Source organism: Hipposideros armiger, unplaced genomic scaffold, assembly GCF_001890085.2.
Source record: "Hipposideros armiger isolate ML-2016 unplaced genomic scaffold, ASM189008v1 scaffold_682, whole genome shotgun sequence".
In the NCBI taxonomy this organism is placed as follows: Eukaryota; Metazoa; Chordata; class Mammalia; order Chiroptera; family Hipposideridae; genus Hipposideros; species Hipposideros armiger.
This window is the reverse complement of record NW_017732032.1, coordinates 793,855-815,589: the sequence shown is the minus strand read 5'-3', so window position 1 is coordinate 815,589 and position 21,735 is coordinate 793,855. Positions and strand designations below refer to the sequence as shown.

At 39.8% G+C, this 21,735-nt stretch overlaps 1 protein-coding gene across 6 annotated transcripts in view; it reads right to left on the bottom strand.

Moving 5' to 3' along the window:
* ZFX (zinc finger protein X-linked) overlaps window positions 1-14,490 on the bottom strand; it is a 51,834-nt gene extending 37,344 nt beyond the window's left edge. Inside the window, exons 1-2 of one of the 6 annotated variants that reach the window (XM_019626533.1) lie at window positions 13,882-13,962; window positions 9,259-9,360 (exon numbers count right to left, since the gene is read on the bottom strand). The gene's annotated coding sequence lies outside the window, so the exon portion shown is untranslated. Of the gene's footprint in view, window positions 1-9,258; window positions 9,361-13,507; window positions 13,821-13,881; window positions 13,980-14,400 lie in introns of those variants that run through there. The other 5 variants (XM_019626534.1, XM_019626538.1, XM_019626532.1 and 2 more) reach the window with 5 other exon arrangements.
* Window positions 14,491-21,735: the final 7,245 nt, after the last annotated feature.

Here is a 21,735-nt window from a genome sequence, read left to right as displayed (position 1 = left end):
GATTGAGGAGCAAGACGACAGCAACTTGTCTGTTCCCCTTCCCCCAATTCCCCATCACTGTTCCCATCCCCCCAATTATCCAATAAAAATCTTAAAAAAAAAAAAAAAAAAGAAATGGCATTTTAGCTATCTTAAAGATAATGAATATAATGTATGTTTTATATCCCCTGGTGCCTAGATACTTTCATGATCTCCCTCTTGGGCAAGTTAACAGGGTGCTTATATGTTCACTTTGCTTTTTGCAGCTAATATGCACACAAGAATCACGTTTCTGCTTTTCGTCTCCCCAAAATTCAATGTCTTTTAATTTTATGACTCGACTCTAGTTCCTCTCCCTAAGTCACGCTCAGAGAACCAAATTATATTATACACGGTAGATGGAATTGCTCACGCTGCAGGAAAGGCAAACAAAAGCTACATTTCTTTCCCCATTTTTTTCCCCTACATTGTTCCACGCTAATCATCATTTCTTCAGATATCTAATTTTTAAATCCACAATTATATTTTGCTTCCATTACCAATTCAGCCCTTAAATTTACCTCAAAGCCAGCCACTATTGAATTTGTCATGTCCTCTTTATTGTCACTACCACCTCTCTAACAGGCTCTGGTCATCATCTTACATCCAGAACCCAGTGGGCCCTTCCAATCAAAAGACTCCAGGAATTTCCTTGTGCTGTTTCTATACTTTCTTCCATTTTCTCTGTTCATTCTTACGAAAATTTCTATTCGAGGATTGTGAGGGCTCCTAAACCTACCCTCATACTGCTTTACTTTTCTCCCATATTTTCTATCTTTGTCTTTCTACAACATTCTCAGAATCTCTCAACTTTCTTCTAAGCTAGCTAATTTGATCTTCACTCCATTACTGAATTTATATTGAAACTGTCATATTTTAATTCCAGAGTAAACGTAGTTTCTTTTTTACAGCAATCTTTCTCTTTTTTAGGTGGCTACATCTTCCCAAATATCTGAGGACTTAAAGTTTACTTTGTACCTCTATTAAACTATCTCCCCAGCTGTTTCACTATTCAGTTGACTGAATTTGGTGCCTCTCTTTCAGACTGCTGGTTTTCCTCCAAAGCATGGTTCTTTTACGTTGTTCATTCCTATTTGTAGGTGAGGGTCTAGACTAGAGTTACGTTCTGATAGCTGGGCTGTATTTCCTAGGTTCACAGGTGAATCCCTGTTTGCCTAGCACTGAACCTAAGTTCTGGCCACAAGCGTCCTGTCTAGAATGAGTCTGTGGGAGAGAAAGGAACCATGTAACCAGCCAGGCTTTCCTTTAATTGTGGATGAGTAGCCCATCCTCCAGGTACTAGAGGTTCAATATCCTTCAGGATAGCTAGCTACAAACTACCCAAAGTACTGCACTACCTTTCTCCCCACTACACGTTTTACTTCTTTTTGTGTGTGTTTTTTTCTTTTTTTGCTTCTTTTTTTTTCTTTTTCCCCACTACACTTTTTTAATGCCTTTGTATTTAAGACTGTAACTTGATATTAGAAAATGCATACACTTTCTAACTAGTTTCAAATAAGTAATGCAGTATAGCCTCCTTAGTGAAACTTTGCTATTTAATGCAGTCAATAATTTATCAATCCATGTTCATTACATAACATTCTACCATATACCACAATGTGTAACAACTCATCTCCTTGGATCACCCTTTTTCGGTTTTGTAGTGAAATTTTTTAAAATAGTAGCTTTTGTTGTGATTTCAAACAGAAATCCTATTCACATATTTCCTCTAATGAAGTATTCTGCCCCTAGCTGCAGGTGTGCTGGAGTGGAGGTTTGAAATACTTGATGTGATCAAAGGATGAAGATAGTGCTTTGACATAATATGAAGTGGAGATTAATTTAGACTACACTGTACACAGAATAAACTAAATAAAACTGTCAGGGGAAAACTTTTTAAAAGGGTGATTTCTGGCAAATGCAGTACATGATGAAGAAAGGTCGGTATTAGCTTACTGAACTCCTTCATGAAAAATATGTCTCCTTATATTAGAAAATCTTTCTGATAATGCATTACAATTATGGAGAGGTAGATTAAAGTAGTCTCGCTTTCATGTTACTTTTTCAAGCTAATAAGGGCTTTCCTTAGTTTTTAGTAACTACTTGTAAAAGTCTCATATTGCAGCATTTACAGGTTTCAAACTATTTTAAATATTCTTAAACTATGCAACTTCTTTAAATTACTGTCTTGCCATATCACCAACACAGTAACTTGACTAATACTGAACCTGCTCTTAATTACATGAACACATGCTTCCTATTATTGCTTTTCCTAAATACATTACCTTGGGTCAGTAAGGATCTGTAAATTCAGTGCTGACACGTTCTCTGAACATCTTAAATCCTGAAAACAATGTAATATCAAGCTTTTCAACAACTATAACAAATTTTTTAATTTCACAATTGCAGAGTTATGGAGTGTTTTTACATTGATCTACCTATAACTTAATAAATACTTAATCATGAAAAAAAAGAAAGAACAGGCTTGACAATGCAGAGGCTGGTTTGCAATTCACCAGCTTCTTACATAACCAACAATGGGTATGTTCCACTGCATATCAGCTCCACTGGTTACAAGCGACATTAATTCCATGATCATTCTTTAGAGAGGGAGCCAGCTAATTTGTACCCAAAACAAAAAATTCTAAACGTGACTTTTTTTCAGGTGTTGGGGAGATAGTAAAATACTACTAGATAATAATCTAAAGGAGGTAGGGAGACACAAACATACATAATTTGAAACGAGAAAGAAAAAAACATATATACAGAATGAAAACTTGTAAGAATATGCGTAGTCTATAATTCTATTTTAGCACATTGAGGGGAAATATAAGTTACCAGCATTAACTCAATAAGAGATAGAAAACCCAATCACCATAAAATTGAAAGAAAAAAAAAAGAGAACGTTATCTGTTACCCATTCAAAAAGCTCCAGGTTTTTCCCAAAGCTATCTGAACTACACCAGAGCACAGAGAAGGAAAGCTTTCTCAATTCTGTTTACAGAACTAATTTACCATTTTTAAAAAACCTAACAAGGGCCGGCCGAGTGGCGCGATGGTTAAGAACTCACTTGGGACGCCAGAGGGCCCCGGTTCAGATCCCAACATATGAGGGCCAGTGACACTGCCCTCCACAGCTAAGATGCTGAACAACAGCTCAACCTGGAGCTGGGCTGCTAGGTGACGGCGTAGGCTGCAGTCCCTGTGGCAGTGGGTTGNCGGCGACTGATCTGCCTCGCCCGGGAAGAGTGCAATGATGGTGCCAACTTGGGCCAGTGAAGCAACGTCCTCCACAACTAGACTGAAGAATAAAACAACAGCAACTTGTCTGTTCCCCTTCCCCCAATTCCCCAACACTGTTCCCATTCCCCCAATTCCCCAATAAAAATCTTAAAAAAAAAACCTAACAAAAATAATGTAACCAAACTAAAAATGTGGTTAATTATGAATCCCAAGTCAAGTATTTGCAAGTGTGATCCATCATGTAAAAAATATATATATATACACACACTTAGACCTTGACAAAGTATGGCTATTCTAGACTTCAAGGATGGAGCCAAATAATGGCCAAATTAACAGGTGAAAAAAGTAAAATCCTGATTTTTCTCAACAGCTGCTGAAAAATTGAAATTCCACATCTATTTTTTTTTATTTAAACAAACTATTAAGTCAAATTGGAATAGAAAGATTATTTTCTCTTTTTTTTTTAAAAGCTCTTCCTGGCTGAGGCAGTTGGACGGCTGCTCATGGCAGCTCACGCTGGCTGCTGGCCGCTCACTGTAGCTTATGGCAGCCCCACTGCAGCCTACACCCACCGCTGGCAAGTCACGGCAGCCCAGCTCCAGGTCGAGCTGTTGTTCACCATCTTAGCTGTAGAGGGCACAGCGTCACTGGCCCATGTGGGATCCAAACCAGCGACCCCGCCACTCAGAGCCCACACTCCCAAGCCAACTCTTAACCAGTGAGCCACTTGGTTGGCCCGAGATTATTTTCTTAATAGTTAAAAACATACAATAAGAATGAAATACTAATACGTGCTACAAAATGGATGACCCTTGAAAACAGTGAAAGAAGCCAGACTCAAAAGACCGCAAATTATAGGATTCCATTTATATGAAATGTCAACAATAGACAAGTCCATACAGGCAGAAAGTAGATTAGTGGGGGTGGGGTGAGCAGGGGCGGGCATATGATGAAAAGGATGACTGCTACTGGGTACAAGATTTCTTTGGGGGGTAATAAAACGTTCTAAAATTAGTGGTGATGGCTGCACAATGCTGAATCTACTAAAAACCACTGAAATGTACATTTTTAAAGGGTGAATTTTATGACAATAAAGCTGTTAAAAAATATACAACTATATGCAAATCTTAAACTACTTTGTTACAACATGTGTTCTTGGATAGGAGAATGATATCAGTATCTACAAAAAGACATGTATTAAAACTAAGGTAAAACATGGGCCGGCCGAGTGGCACGATGGTTAAGAACTGACTTGGGACGCCAGAGGGCCCCGGTTCGGATCCCACATATGAGGGCCAGTGACACTGCCCTCTACAGCTAAGATGCTGAACAACAGCTCAACCTGGAGCTGGGCTGCTGTGAGTCGCCGGCAACAGCGTAGGCTGCAGCCCCTGTGGCAGTGGGTTGCCATGGGCTACCGTATGTAGCCGGCAGCCAGCGTGAGCGACCAGCAGCCGCAGTGAGCGGCCGTCCAGAAGCCGGCGACTGATCTGCCTCGCCCGGGAAGAGCGCAATGATGGTGCCAACTTGGGCCGGTGAAGCAACGTCCTCCACAACTAGACTGAGGAACAAAACGACAGCAACTTGTCTGTTCCCCTTCCCCCAACTCCCCAGCATTGTTCCCATCCCCCCAATTCACCAATAAAAATCTTAAAAAAAAAAACAACTAAGGTAAAACACTAAAAGTACTCCTCCTAAAGTGAAAATTAAGGCAAGCATGCCCATTAACACTATTATTATTTAAGACTGTATGAAAACTGATAGTCAACACAATTAGGTAAGATAATGAAATGCAAGATACAATTATTATTTGAAAAAATAATACTTAGTTATATATGATCTAAGAAACCCAAGAGAATCAACTGAAAAACGTGCTGGTACAAAATTAATATACTTGAGGACAAAAGATTTCTTATATAATACAGAAGAATGGAAAATGCCATTGATAAGAATTGCCATTGATAAGAATAATTGAAAACTCTTTAAGTGAGATTTAAAAAAACACATATATACAGAAATCAATCTTGCTCTTGAACATATTAGATCAGTAGTATCAATTCTTTCTTAATTAACCTCTACATTCAATCAAAATCCCAATACACTTTCGTTGTAAATCAATTGACCTTATATATGTACGTCTGCTTTCAGACTCTATTCTGTTCTACTGATCAATCTGGCTTTGCAGTCATTGTTTTGGTCACTATAACTTTATAATAAGCTTTGATATATGGTAGTATAAGTCTTATAGCTTTTTTCCCAAGATTGCGTTTGCTATTCCTGGCCCTCTGCATTACCACATAAATTTGAAAACTGGTCTATCCAAAAAAAAAAAAAAAAAGAAGTCCTGTAGGGGTTTTAAGATTGCATTGAATCTCAACATAACAAAACTGACATCTTTGTTTAATATTGATGCTTCCAATCCATGAACATTATATCTCTCCCCACTAATCTAGTTCTTCTTTCATTTCTCTTAGTAATGTTTTTAACTAAAGGTCTTAGTATGCTTTGTTGAATCTATTCCAAGGTAGTGGTTGTTCTTTGACCTTCTTATAAATTATACTGGCTTTTAAATTTGATTTTTAAAATGTTTTTTTGTTACTACAAAGAAATAAAATTGATTTTTGCATATCAATCAATGTTCCCCAACTATAATGCAATAAATTAGAAATACATGTCACAGAGATAACAGAAAAAAAAATCCTATAAACTTGAAAACAAAGTTCCAAATAATTCAATGGACAATAGGAAAAGTATGAAGATCATAATATATTTATAATTAAATAATAAACATCAATTCATGTCAAAAAATCACAGCATCTAGTTATAGCTCAGAGAAATATTTATAGTTTTAAATGCACATAAGAGCAGAGATTAAATACTAATGAGCTGAACCTCCAACCCTAAATTTTTTAAATGTTAGAATGCAAATAAAGGACAGAAATATTATCAGAAAGGGTCAAAAAGAACTATTTGAAAAGTCTTAATAATTAATATAAGCAAGTTACTGGCAGTACTGATCAGAAAACAAAAGGAACAAATTAATGAAGTTAGAGATTTTAAAGTCATTAAAAAATATCTTATAACAGTATATTTGAAAATTTATATTTTTCTAAAATATTCTTCTTGTAGAAGTAACAAGAAAAAAAAATTCAAGAAAAGCCAAAAAGACTTACCACCATGAAGAACCTTACTAAATAAAACACCAACTCACAGACACCACGCAGCTTCACAGATTGTCTAATTTTTAAGAAGCAGAATATCTCTATTAAATACAACTTGTTTCAAAAAGAACAAATACTCCCCAATTCATCTTATGAAGCCTTGTTTGTTATCTAAACAATACAAAGCCTACATGGAAAAGGAAAATTACATGGCAATAACAAAAAGAGATACAAATATCCAGGGACTCCAAAGACAGTTTAAAAGAGAAAATCTATGAATGCAATTCATTACACCAATAGATGCAGCAAAAGCATTAGAAAAATCAACTGCTGTTCATGATGAAAACTCTAAAATGATAAGCAGAAGAGAACGTAAACTAATAACATTTAGCCTCCCCCAAAAAAACCCACTACAATATCATATTTAATGGTAAAATATAAGCACTCCATTAAAGTACCTAGACAAGGATGTTATCAATGCTTTTATTCAACACTGTGCCAGCCACTAGTAAATGGTTTTTAGACTTATCAATTCTTTTCATTTTCATTTTTCATTTTAGACTTATCAATTCTTTTAGATTTATTTAGACATTTTTTTAAAATCACATCTTGTGCATATATAGAAAGAAAAACAGAAGCAAAAGAAATTGGTAGGGTTCTCCTAAAACTTCATGATAATCAGGGTCCTACTATGGATTGCTTTTCTACTCAAAGCTATTCAATCTTTCCCAACAATACTGTCCTCTGCCAACAAGAGTGTTGGTGATGCAGCATTTTTTTAAATGCTCCATTATTATCTATGGGATTTTCTTTCCAGTCAGACACCCACTTTCCCATTTCTTCTGCCTTGAGCTGTATTGTTTGGCATGAAATAACAACACAACAATGCACATACTCATTTAAGTGATGACAAAATGAAGTCTTGACCAAGTTTGTGCATGTGCTGGCAAGAACTACATCATGACTGCTGCCTGGATAACACTGATTATAGGACACCATCAATTCAAGATCTATTTTGATTTCAGAGATGTTAAGATGTAAGGGGGGATGGGAGTGCATTTCAGGATCTATGGAATATGGGAATATGAGAGTTCAGCAATACGTTTAAGTCCAGTGTTCCCTATACATCAGTGGTAACTAAAGAGAAATAATAACTAAAGGAAAATCCTAGTCACAACAATTACACAGTACCTAGCAAAAAAACTAACAAAAGTTGTGCAAGAGCTTTATGAAAAGCAGTAGAGCATGCCCAGATTCAAACCCCAGCTCCACTACTTAGCATATATATATATATATATATACATATATATATATGTATCTATTTAGTCTATAAATTTGATGCAAATTCTATAAAAATCCAAGTTTTTCATAGAAATTGACAAACTGACCCAAAAATAAACAAAAGGAGGAAAATAGTTTTTAAAATCCTGAAGAAAAATAACATTAAGATTTAAGTACAAAGCTATCACTATTAAATCAGAGTGGTCTAGGTATAGTCAGACTGATGAAACAAAAAAGAGAAACTAGAAACAGATATGTATATGTGAGAATATGACAAACCTCAGGAGTTGCATTATAAATCAGTGGGAAGAAAGGCTGAACTACTCAGCGAATTCATATTAAAAAGATAAAATTAGATCCCCACATCACACAATCGAGAAAAACAGTTCCAGATGAATTAATGGCCTAAGTATGAAAAAGCACAGTATTGTTATGACCTTGGGGTAAGTGAAGAATTTCTTGCAGACGCAAGAAAACATAGGCCATAAATGGAAAAAAAAAAACTGAGAAAACTGACTACCTTCACATTAAGTCCTACACACAAAAAAAAACCCATAACCAAAGCTGAAAGATAAGCCACCGACTAGGAAATGGTATTTTCAGTGCGTATACTTACAATTCATTAGTACTCAAAATATAAAAAGAATATCCATAAGCCAATGAAAAAAAGGCAACAACCCAATAGGAAAATGGGCCAAGGACAGGCACAAGCAAGTCATAGAAAACGCAAATGGTTAATAAATACGTGGGAAAAAAAGCTCAACCTCACTAGTAATCTAAGAAATGCAAAATGAAATCAGCAATTAGATACCATTTATACGCAATAGACTGGAAAAAATTGCAAAGTCTAATCTCTTGGCAGTGGTCTGGAGAAACAGGCTCATGCACAGCTAGTGGGAGTGTCAAATGGGACACAAAACTGCGAACAACATAATGGCCCCTTCATAATAAACACACCACAATATATTTAGATACTGAAATACAAGTAAAATGAATGAACTACAGCAAGAGTTTTCAATCTTCTTGGTCTCAGGATTCCTTTACAGTCTTAAAACTTGAGGACCCCAAAGAGTTTTTGTTTATGTGGGTTCAATCTATAGATATTTACATTAGAAATTAAATCTGAGACATTTTAAAAATATTTATAAATTCATAAAAAATAAACTCACTGTATGTAAACATAACTTATTTTAAAATAACTATTTTTCAAAAAAAATAGTGCAAAGAGTAGCACTGCTTTACATTTTTGCAAACCTCTTTCAAGACAAGCTTAATAGAGGCCAGCTGGATTCCCATAACTGCTTCTGTGTTCAATCTGTTATGACATCATGTGTCATATAGCCTCTGTACAGAACCCATGCAGTGGACAGAAGAATGCAGCTGGAGGAATTTTAGAGATCCCTGGGAACTCCTAGGGCACACTTTGAGAGCCGCTGAACTAGATCCACATACCACATAGATAAATCGCAAAAACACACTAAGTGAAAAAATATATACAATGACAATCACAGTAGGATACCAGTTATGTAAAGTTAAAACACAGAGCAATACATACTTTTTTCGGTACATACATATTGGGGCAGTGGTTACTTCTGGTAAAGAAAAGACAGGAATGGGATGAGGGGCACTCTTTAACTGGATCTGTGAGATTTTCTTTCTTTAAACAAACAAAAAATGTTATGAAGCAAATATATAATAAAATAGCAAGATCTGTTAAATCTGATACTTTTCTGACATATTTGTAATTTGATACTTGTAATTCTGAAATATTTCATAATTTTAAAATTGTAAAAGTATTTTTAAAAATCCTAATAGCCACATCGTTTCCTTAAAGTGGACCTCCCTTTGAGTAAAATATTGTTCAAGATACCTGGATTTTATAAAGCATTGTTTGGAGAAATAATTTGACAGGAATAAGAATACACTGGTCTATTAACCCCAAAGTTAAGCAGTGGGGGGGCGGGGGGAGCCTTAATATGTATACTCCTTGGTCAAAGGACACACGGACTGGATGCTTGGATAGTTGAAAACTATTCAACTACATAAAATTCTCTGCATTCAGTGACTGAGATCATTGTTTTTAGAGATAATGACCATATGCCAGGTACTGCTTTGGAACAAGGATAAATGAGAAAACTGACTCGACATTTAAAGTTTAGAAAAGATGACAAAAACATAAACACACAGTTAAAATATAATAGGTTAAATGGTAAATTAAAGATGTCCCCATTGCTATATGAGACAGAAAAGAATGAGCCTGGGAAAATGAAAGTGCCGTTAACAGAAAGCTAGAAGCAGTTGTTTTAGGGGCTCCGAGTTAAAACATTTTTTTTTCAATAAATAGTATCTACTATGTGCCAGATAAATTTGGTTTCAGCCATGTTGAGATAGTCAAGACACCTGGATGGAGATGGTCAGTGGGCAACTGAAAATGCTACATGAGAAACTAAAATAGAGAGTGGGCATGGTATGAAACACTGAAACCACGGAGAAGATTCGAGAAAAAAGGATTGACCTTGAGGGAAATCGCATGATAGAAGACAGAGAAGGCACAGAGTTTCTGAAACACAGTGTGTTTTATATGACACACCTGGTGACATGCTGTGGAAGTTTTACCCTATTTAGGAATAAATGGGATGAAAAGAAATAAAAATACTGGTGAAAGGAAAGAGAAGACAGGTGAGGTTTTCATAAGATGAGCAAACCTAGGAATGTTTTTAAGAGGAGGGAAAGGCACCAGCAGTTAGCATGCAATGATGCAAGCCACAGAATCACTGACAGAGCCATGTCCTTTGGGACGGGTGGAGTGCACAAGCAGAGCAGCTGGGCCTGAAGGGGGCCAATTCTTCCTGCAGCAAAAAAACAGGAGGGAGGAAAGCCTAGGTAAGAGACAGAGGAAGAGCGGGAAATGGAAGGAAGAAAATTCAAATGCTTAGATCAGATAATCACATATCCTTCTAAGTAAAAGATTAGGCAATCTCTGTTAAGGCTGAGGGGTTTCAAGGGCGGGTTGAGGATTTAAGAGTAAAAAGCCTGGAATCACCAGTGTGCACAAACACAGATAATACAAATAAGGTCATCAGTGACAATAGGAGTCCAGATGGAGTTAGAGAGGAAGCATTTATGAAAAGCAATGTGGAGAAAAACTCTTTAATGCATTGTAAACATGTTTTTAAAAAAGGAAACTTGCATCTCTTTGAAACAGCCTCTTAACTTAAAAACTAACACCTCATTTATCCAACATGGTAGGCTAATAAGGTGTTGCACTAGTTTTCCAGGCCTAAGAAAGCATTTTATAGGTAACTCTTTGGGATAGAAATCCTTCCAAACTATGCCCTTACCCATCTTAGTTATACGACTCAAGTCTAACTATCTTTACCTTGAACATCCACTCTCACCGTACTAGAACATCTGCTGCTGTACTGTGCATGCAGCAATACACTTCTTTCTTAAAGCCCTTCTATGTCTTTCCCAGCTGTCAAGATAGAAAGCAACTGGTTCTTCTAAGTGTATGTTTACTCTTACCACCTCTACAATCCAGCCTGCATTAGCAATTGCTTCCAGTGGGCCTCCTACAATGCACTGTTTCTCAAACTTCCCTAAACCATGGCCTTTTATGATAACCATGAGAATCTCCAGTTCCTTCCCATGCTCTCATGGGGCGTCACTGCTCTGACCTGTGGCAGTCTAGGAATGGCAAAACTGAAACAAATTTCTAGTGACTATTTATGCTACCTATAGTTTTACATCATGAAATACTAGGACACACATTCCCCACACGTGGATAGTCAAAGATTAATCAAAACATGAGAAGGCTTGGCTTAGCAAACAGCGTTAGCTACCCTCTCAAACAAAAAGTTGGTTCCTCTCATCAGGGGAAAGAACGGGGATTGCAAAAGGCCATCCGAAGGCCGCTTTTTAGTAATGAGTTCCTCTAACCTACTTTTGAAAACTGACTTCTTAAAAAATTACCATGGGAATACTTACAGGTTCATTCCTCACTTTAGTAAAGTAATCCACAGCACTAGTCCTGTTTTCCAAAATAGTAAATGAAAAGTTAGAAACCCCTCACTGTTTGTCTACTAGAGAAATAATAACTCTGAGCGCAAGGTTATTTGGAGAAGTCAGGATAAAAAAAAATTTTTTTTTAAAAGGAGCAGCTGTCTAGTAGATGGATTATTCAGAAAGTAGCAAAATTGGCTTAACTTCTGAACATTCTTGGTAATCATTCCGGTAGTGAAAGCATTGATCGACTTGCTACTCTCATTATTTCTCAGCTTTGAAACTTTTCCTAGTCTAATGGAACTGCTATGTGAATATAAAGCCCCACTCAGGTGTGTCATTGCCCTGCTACTTGAGGGCTCCCCTGGCCTCCCCCATCGGGTATAAACAAGCCTTTCCACCTGACAAGCAAGCTCTTCCACCATCTACCTTTACTGGCCAGAACTCCCACCATTGCCCTACCCCAGGCAAAGTGTAAATACTTGTTTTCTGATGAAGCGTCACCCTTGAAATGCCCTTTCCCACCCCACCTCAGCCTAGGGAAGTCCTACCCATCCTTCAGTAACCTCAAAATGTCACCTACTTCAGGAACACCTTTCCTGGTGCTCCAAAAGGAAACCCTGCCTTCCTATGAAACCTCAGTAATTGGTTGTAACTTTCCCGCAGCACTTTCACCTCCTTTCATCTACCTCAGAACAAGGAACTTCTTGCAGCCACACTCTGCATTACAAGAACCTTTTTAACCTTTCTTAGCCAATAGCACAATACACTGCTAACACTGAGCTCCGAATTTACAGGCGAGTTGTGTAGTATGCAGGCAAAACTACTTTAAGGGATGGAATTCCACCTTCCAATTTTCCAAATCAAATAGAGAATTCTAAATACGATGAGAGGTACATGAACCAAAAAAACCACTGCATCACATTAAGTTGTCCTTCAGTAAGAAAATAAGAAAATTAACTTTCTGGCCTTTTCTTACTCCTCAAAAACAGTAAGTACTACCAACAGATCACAAATAGGTTAAATGCACCTTTTCAAAAAAGTTGTTTCCAAATAAATGAGCTCAAAAGACTTCAAAATGTTATTCCTCCGTTTTCGTGCTCTGCAATTTGCAGTTTTTCTTCTATCGGCTAAAAGTGGTGAGAGCTTATTTCCTATCAAATTTTATTTTTATTGTCTTATTGATACTCGAGAAGGCAATGATCGTTGGAAAACAACTGCATCGAGGACACCCTAATGGCCACGTATGACTTCGCCGCTTGAGTAATAAATTGTCTTGGGGTCCCATTTGCCGTGGTGACCCCAGGTGCCTGGGGTGCCACCCGCCCCGACAGCTCTCGGGTGGCAAACAAGCGCGAGGAAAAGACGCGGGGCCAGAGGCGCTAAGGGACGAGCTGGCCCCAGCGGCGGGGCGGCGGTGATGGCTGCCTGCCGCAGCTCAGTTAAAATGCAGCGGAAGCAGCAGCCAGTCACGGGGCTGGGGGAGGCAGGGCAGGAAGGTGGCGCTGCCGCTGAGCGACTGGAGCCCATCATGGCGGCGAGGGCAATGGCCGCCATGGGGCGCGAGCACGCCCCCTCCGCGCGCACACGCTGCCGTGCCGGGCCTCCGGAGCCCGTCACCGGAGCCGCCGCCGCCGGCCGCTCTCCGACCCCCCCTCACGGGCTGTAGCGGAATTTTCTCTTCCGACACCGCCTTCAAGATGGCGTCTGCCCCTCCCGACAACCCCCTCAATCGTCCCCTGCAGCAGGCGCCGAGCCGCCGCCATCTTGTCCCCCGTCCCTCCCCCCTCGCCGATATTTACATAGCGAAAATCGGCCCGGCCGGCCTGCGGCCTTCACCTCACGCCTGCAGCCTTCGCTTCCTTGCCAGGCCTCGCCCCCACGCGGTGCCCAAGCGGGCCGCGGCGCCGACCCCGGGCCCCCTCAGCCGCCGCCCGGGCCACCGGGCAACCCTCCCCCAACCCCCGCCCGTTTACGGAGCGCGCCTCCGCCGCCGCTCGGGGCAGCCGGGCTCCTCCCCGGGCCTAACTGCGGCCTCCTCGGGGCCTGCTCGGCGCCGCGCGCCACACCGCCCGGCCTAGCGCGGAAGGGCGCCTTGCGGGCCGCCGACCAGGCCGGGACCAGGCCGCTGCGGGCGCGCTAGGCCCCCACGGGCGCAGCGGCGCCCGGAACTCACCGGACGGGCGTGCGGGCGGGCGGCGACGGTGGCGGGTGCTGCAGGCCGGCCTTTCTCTGGAGCACTGGGCCGGGCTCCGGCTGGTGGGGCGGGCGGAGGGAGGGAGGAGGGGCCGAGCTCGGAGCTGACAAAAAGCGGCCCAGCTCCCCGGCACGGGCCCGCCGTCAGCACGTCACGTCACCGCCCGGGAGAGAGACCCAGGAAAATGCGGAAGGGTAGATGGGCCCCCTCCTCCGCCCGGTGGGTCCCCCTGGAGTCCCGGGTCGGCGCCGCATATGCCTCGCGACCGGGGAGTCCAGTGGCCTCTCTGCGGCGGGGTCTCCGGCGGCCGGAGTCTCCGTGACAGCGCCCCCCTTCTTTCCACCTCCTCCGCGCTCCCGCCCGCCGTCGCCGCCGCTACACACGCGCCGCTGCCGCCGCCTCGGCCATAAAGCCCGCGCGGGGCCCGACCCGGCCCGGCCGCCCCCTACCATGTCTTGTGGGCCGCGGCCGCCCCCCGGGCCCTCCCCGGAGACCTACCGACTCTCCGCGCCCGTCCTGGCCGAGGCGCCTGCTCGAGTTGTTTGCAGGCCCTCAGACCCCCGCCCGCAGTAAATGTGTTTTCTTCATCCCCGTGGCTGGAGAAGAAGATAAATTTAGCAACCCCCGCCGTCCCCTGCTTTCGCTTAAAAAAAAAAAAAAAATCTTTGAAATAAAATGAAAATAGGCTTGCCAGTCTAAATGGGTATGTGGGCAAGAGGAGGGGGAGAAGGGTGATCCTAAAGCAACTACAGAAACGTTTAAAAATTTTTTTTTTTAATAAGCATTCAGCCAGAGAGCCTAACTAATTTTATTAGTTGCGGGGGGCGGGGGGGGGGGGGGGGGGGGGGGGGGGGGGGGTGAGGAAAAGGGTTATATTTTGAAACTGGTTTCGCACATTGCAATAAACAGGAATTTTAAATGTATATTTTCTATATATCTGTGTTTCAGAGTTTGGGAGCCTATGAAATGGAAGTCTTGTGTAATTGTTTCATAAATAATCAATTTTTCACATTCTCTAATAAAGATGGAGCGAAGTAGCAGAATTGGGTAATTTTACAAACTACTTAAACAAGCCTCTTAAAGTTTAAGAAGACTTAGGAGAGAAGGGAAAATATGTATTTGATTAAACAAAGCATTTATCAACTCCAAAAATGTGTATTTTGCATTTTCATTAGTTTAAATTTTTATGTTCTTAACATACTGAACTTGGGAGCCAAACTGTTTAAAAGTTACTAGTTAAATGTTAAATAGTGTGGTCTTTAAATTAATCGGGAAATCTGATATGCTTTATTTAGTTCATTAAATGTTAGATAAAGACATTTTTAACAGTACAGAACACAAAAGTTATAAAGCAAATGGCATACTGGTGTGAAATCTCTTTAAATACAGAAGTCATATATTTTAGTTTCCTGTCATAACTTTTTAAAACTCCCAGAGTGCAACTTGTCCTTTCCTCAGACATCTTACAAACCAAAAACACAGTAAGAAGAAATCTTAGAGAATGTACTGGATGGTAATTTTCCTCTTAAGGCTTCAGCTTTGATTTTTTTTTTTCAAGCAATTAAATTTCCTTTCAAAAAATGATAAATGACAATATGTCTTCATCATTTATAGAAAACCCCATCAGGCTATGATAGAGACTATATTCACAGAAAGCTAAATAAAACTTTTCAAGTAAGAAAAAATGACAAATACCTTGTTACACTAATATAATTTCAAAAAATTGATAAGCAGCGTTTAAATACTTTTACTTTCCAAGGGCCTCCGTTTAATGCTATGGTATGTAAAGAATGGGGTTTCATCATCCATGCAACTATAAACAGCATGAACACAAAAACCTAATGTCAGCATTCTTGTTCTTCCATAATTACGATAAAATACTTCTAAGTCCACCAGTATAAAGCACTTAAGAAGAGGGTCAAGGACCACAAATGAAAAAGAGGTTTCCTCAATTTAAAAGACCAGAAGTATTATAGTTTAGGTATTGATACTTTTAAAGAGTCCTTTGCGTGCTCCCTTGGATAGCTCAGTTGGTAGAGCAGAGGACTGTTAAGAGTTCCTTACCATTACTTTTCATACTTTCATAGAGACTGTTAACTTTGATGGGAAACAAGGAGAGGATGACCTAGTTCTATTAACTACTGAAGTCCAACAAAGATTATAGATGATTGCACAGATGAGGTTAACTACTCTTTTTTTTTTTTTTTTGAATTTTCAAATAGGGGAAAGTAACTTCAAATTAATTTATGGAAGGCTGTAAAGGACGGTATATGATAAAAATCATTTTACTGGAAGTACCCATAATATAAAATACTCATGATAAAGGGAAGGCGCAAAGGAAGTGAACAGCAGAGATCAGAAATCATTCGGTGTTATAATAAAATGCAAAATATAGCTTATGAAACGATTCACAATAGGACCTCAAGGACACCTAAGATCACTAAAAGCATTTGGTAAGCACACATTGGATGATTAACAGGACGTCTTGCACTTAAAGGCCCTACTACAGCCTATCTTGCACTGATACTTTTTTGTTCATTGTTTTAGTGTTAGGGACCTATAGAATTCTGGGCACAGGGAATAAAAAGATGTGGTGCTTGCCCTTGGAGAACTCCAAATAAGGAGATTGCCTATGGCAGAATAAAAACAGTCTTAAGTGTGATCATTTTCTCAAATAAACACAATAAAGGGAAATTTAATTTAGGGAGATAAAGAACATTTCCAAGGCATATGCTGTGAATACAAAATAGATGGTTTTCAAAGCAGTCAAAGCGATTTTGGTTATGTGCTAAAATTTATTTGTTCCTTCAGAGCTGTTAATGTATATCAGATAGTTAAAAGCATCTACTCAAGGTTTTGACAGTGTTTTAATAACTTAACTAAAAATCCCTGACATGTTTATAGGTCCTTGAGCCAGAAATAATACAAGGCCTTTCAATCATTTTTCTAGAGAAAGATTAGCCGGAAAAGAAGCTATTACAAAAAATTTAAAATGCTGTTGATTTTCACTCCACATCACTGATTGAAATCCAAATGAGAGACAAATTATTGGCTTATGAGAAAATATACACCTTCTTGAATAAACTTGTGATAATTGATTATTTTGTATCCCAAAGGTTAAAAAACATTTACTTTCCCCTAGAAAGGCCCTGATTTTATTGAACTAAGCACACCCTATAAAAATTAACCGTTTATCTGATACTTAAGTTATCTTATATGTACTTAACATGAGCAAGTTGCATCATGTTGGAATTCAGCTGGCTACAGTTAATGCCAAGTAAGAATTTTTAACCTGAGTCTTTAAGCCACATGCCCCGCCCCCAAGAGAAATAATTTTCAAATAAACAATGACTGATAATTAGGTGATTTTCGAACTATTTTTCACTCAGTCATTAGTTGAATAAGACATTGTTTAATCCCTGAAAATCACCAACAGCCAAATTCTACCTCACGGATTATAAATCACAGGACATAACAAACAAACTAGCTCCACTAAAGAGGTGAAAATCATTATGTGAGACCTATAGAAACAATGACCAGTAATAATGAGCACCGTGGGTGCCCAGATTGGGATCTCTATGTACAATTTTCCACTAGAGAAACCAGGGTTCCGGGAGAAATAACTGATTACTGGGCTGGAGCAGAAAAGTACAAGACGGAGCAGGAATATCTCCTCATAACAGAAAGCATCCAAGCTTACTAGGGGTGTGTCAAAAGGTCTTAGGGGCCAGTTTAAAGAGGTTCTAGCTGGCTAAAGTTGAACGTCAAAAGAATAATTGCTATGGATTGAAATGCATCAAGTGGGTTGATGAGTTTGTAATCAGATTTTTAAAATGATCAACTAGTGATGGTTGCACAGCTTTGTGAATATACTAGAAACTAGTGAATTATACACTTTAAAAGTGTGCATTTTATGGCATGTGTATTATATCTTGATTTTTTTAAAAGTATAACCTTTGGAGAATGCTAGAGAACTAACTCATTATTTTGAAAAGTAGTTAAGGGAAAAATCAGGCACTTATCCTGTACGAACTCTTCCTCAGGCTAAACAAATAGTTGATGGAGGGAGTTTTCTTTTAATAGAAGTATTTCAACTTATACATGAAGAAGGCTTGATAGAATTGAATATCACCATTTTGCAACCCCTAATTAATCAATGGATCTAGGCAGTGATAATCAATGGTTGCTAAGCAGAGTGACAACCAAACAGACATATGCCTCAAGACGGAAGTAAGTACACAAGGCCACTAGCAGAGAGGCGGCCGGTGAGCTCAGGTGATTAGAGCACAGGCTCATAACACCAAGTTTGCTGGTTCGATCCCCACATGGGCCACAGAGCTGCACCCTCCACAACTAGACTGAAACAACTACGTACTTGACTTGGAGCTGATGTGTCCTGGAAAAACTCACTGTTCCCCAATAAAATTTAAAAACAATGCCACTAGCCGAAAAAAATCAAACCTGAACATGATCAACCCTCTTGCTCTGTCAGTTTACAGGAAATACAGGAGACAACAAAGCATATCAATGAAACCACAGGGATGCAATCAACAAAACCCAGATGGTGGGAAACTCTATGCAACCTGCTTTCTCCGAAATAAATTATAAGAAAAAAAAAACTGGAGAGGAAACCAATAGATGAGAGAAGACTTAAAAGACATATCAATCAACTGCAGTATATAAACTTTATTTCAACTTGATTCAAAGAAGTATAAAAAAATGATGAGACAATCGAAAAAAATGTGAATACTGGATTGTTGTCAACACTGACAAGATATATGCTGATATAAACAAATTGTTAATTTGGTTTAGGTGTAATGATGGTGTGATTATATCTTAAAAAGAGTCCTTATCTTTTATCTTTTAGACATACATTATCGAACTACTTATAGATAAAATGATATACTATCAGAGAAGACCTTCAAAATAACATGAGAGGGCGAGGGCAGAACGGGTTGAGGGTGCAGTGGGGGGAGGGTACAAACAAAACAAGATTGGCCATGAGCAGACAATTATTAAAGCTGGATGATGGGCACGTGGTGGATTCATGCGTTATTCTCTTTGTATGTTTGAAAGTTTCCATAGCAAGTTTAAAAAACAACAATAATAAACATACAAAGACAAAAATCCCTTCAAATTTCAAAGAATCTTCGGAGTGGGGCAAGGATTACAGATATGAGTTACTCCTTTTCTCACTTAGCTGTGGACCATATAACACCACTTATTTTCAAAACAATTAGCATAATTAAGCAATGAAATCAATAAAACTAGACCACTTATGGTTAAAAAAAAAAGGCAATGGTTTGCAAATTTGCAAGGGAACTATCCCTTGCTAAAGATGCGGATTCTGGGGCCTTGATTCCTAGAAATTCTGATTTTTACCAGGTCTGGGCTAGGGCTGAAGAATCTGCAATTTAACCAGAAGCTCAGGTCATACGTAGACAAGTGGGCACACACCAATGATACTATAAGAAATATTAGTACATCCTGGTAAATGCCTCTCTGACCATATTTATAAGAGTTTCTCTTGGAGTATAAAGAAGCAAAATTGCTGGATATGGCACATTTTCAATATTACTCTCCAAAATGACTATACTAATATACATTCCCTCCAGCAGAAGAGAATTCCCAACTCCCCATTCCTTGGCCAATTCTTGACGTGCTCATACTTTTTAATTTTTGCCAAGAACATAACTACCTTACAGAATGACCTTTCAGTTAGCAACATTTGTTAAAGCAGCTCTTGAAAAATCTACCACATTTTGAACAAAGACTCCTTTTTAATGGGTTTTCATTATTGTGATTATTTTCATTATTATAATCATGATGACTTTTCACCCCAAAATAGTTAAATAAATATGTTCAACGAAGTGATAATTCAACATTACAGTTTGAAGCCAAATGTTTTCACCAATTACAGGACATAAGAATTCCTCGTCAGAGAATCTCATATGGAACAAATTTGAATTTTGCTCTGTGTTTACATGAACCACAAATGTTTTTTACTTGTTTTTGCATACAGACATCAAGCAAATAGAAACAACCCAAGTTGAGAACAAAACAGGAAGAAGCAGCTGGCAGAAATGTGGAAAGTTTCGTAATTCTCTAAAAGGTGAGGCAAGCCAAGGACACAGCAGGAATCTGACTGAATAAAATTAAGGTTTCAATAAAGTGTGAATTGTGCATACGACTCCTAGGCACCCTGGCAATGGAGCCCCCACCTTATGGTAATAACATTATATTGAGGGAAAATTCACACAAAAATGGAGTAACTAGTAAAGGGTCAGAACATTACATGATCTGGTCTAGTGAGGAGTTTGCGAAGGTTTTTGCTGTAAAGAAGGACTTCCTGAGTAGACCCTCCCCCCCCACACACAAAAAAACAACAACAAAAAACTGGATTATGAATAAGAGGGTTAAACTGAACCTGTGCTCTGGAGCAGAGCCTCCAAACTTGAACGTGCACACAGTCACCTGGGGATGTTGTGAAAATGCTCCTTCAGATGCAGTGGGTCCGGGATGGGGCCTGAGGGTCCGCAAGGTTTTCTGGGGTTCCGCAGAGCTGCTGCTCCTCCATCTGACTTTGCATGAAGTCTCTCACTGAGAAGTTCTGTAGTGCAAATACCTGCCCCTGCCAGCACTGCTGCTAGAAAGACAATGGACATAGGACGGGGTCCTGGCAGAAACCCATTCCCTCAGAAACCTTCCCAAAGAAAGGGGCTGGATGTGGCAGACGGCAGCTTAGAGGCCTCCTGCGGGCATTATATGGCCCTGGAGGGTTTGGGAGAACAACAAGGAGTCAACGGTTGTTAGCATGAGCACTATCACCCATGTGCGCACCCCCAGGAACTCAGTCTTCAGAGGAAGAGACAGAAAACGATGAGAGCAGAGCGAGATAGATATGGAGAACAGACAATGCACAAATTACAGGTGCTGATGTTCCTGGCCAAGAGATGCATAATGGAGAAAAAAAGAGATGCATAATGTAAGATCTTTTAGAAAAAGGTTTTTCTAAGCTTAAGGGAGATCTCTGCGGACTGAAAGAACTTGCCCCATTTCAGGGAAAATGAACTATTGACACACACACACACACATACACATTTGGGAACAATTTTTAACCACAAAAGAAAAAACCTGCAATCATCAAAACAGGAGAAAACAAATCATTTATTGAGGGCTTACCTTGCTCTACACACTTGGTGCTTGACATGACTTCTCTCATTTAGACGTCACAGCATTCCAGTCAACGGGTGGTGCTGGCCTTTATGTTGATCGGATTCTGGAACTCAAACCATGTTGTCAGGATCCCTTTGCTCTCCAGCTGCCTCCGCTCTTTCATTCTTCGTGGTGGCAGACAGGCTTCCTCCAGACGTGGCACAGAAAGCTCCGGGCCCACATTCTTCTAGCTCAGGGACCCTAGAAGAAAGACACAGAGTCTCTCTCCTGGCTTCACCATACAAGGTCTCCAGTTGTCTTCATGCCATATGCTCACCCTGGGACCCACCACAGTGGCCGAGAGAATGGAGTAAGATAACTGGCCAGGGGCTGAGGGTACTGATTAGAAGTCCCATCAGAATTAAAGGGTTGGAGTGACAACAAATAAACAAATAAAAGAGAGCAAGGATAGTCTGGCCAACAAATGCAAGGGATCCATGACAGGAGGCCTATGAGGTGCCCCATTTTACAGATGACGACAGTAAGGATTAGAGAGGTCAAGTAATTTGCCCAAGGTCACACATCCAGTATAAGTTGAGGAGTCAGAATACAAACCAAGGCAGTCTGACCAGAGCTCTTAACCACCATGCTGTAAGGCAACAAAGTCAGTTTGGTTTC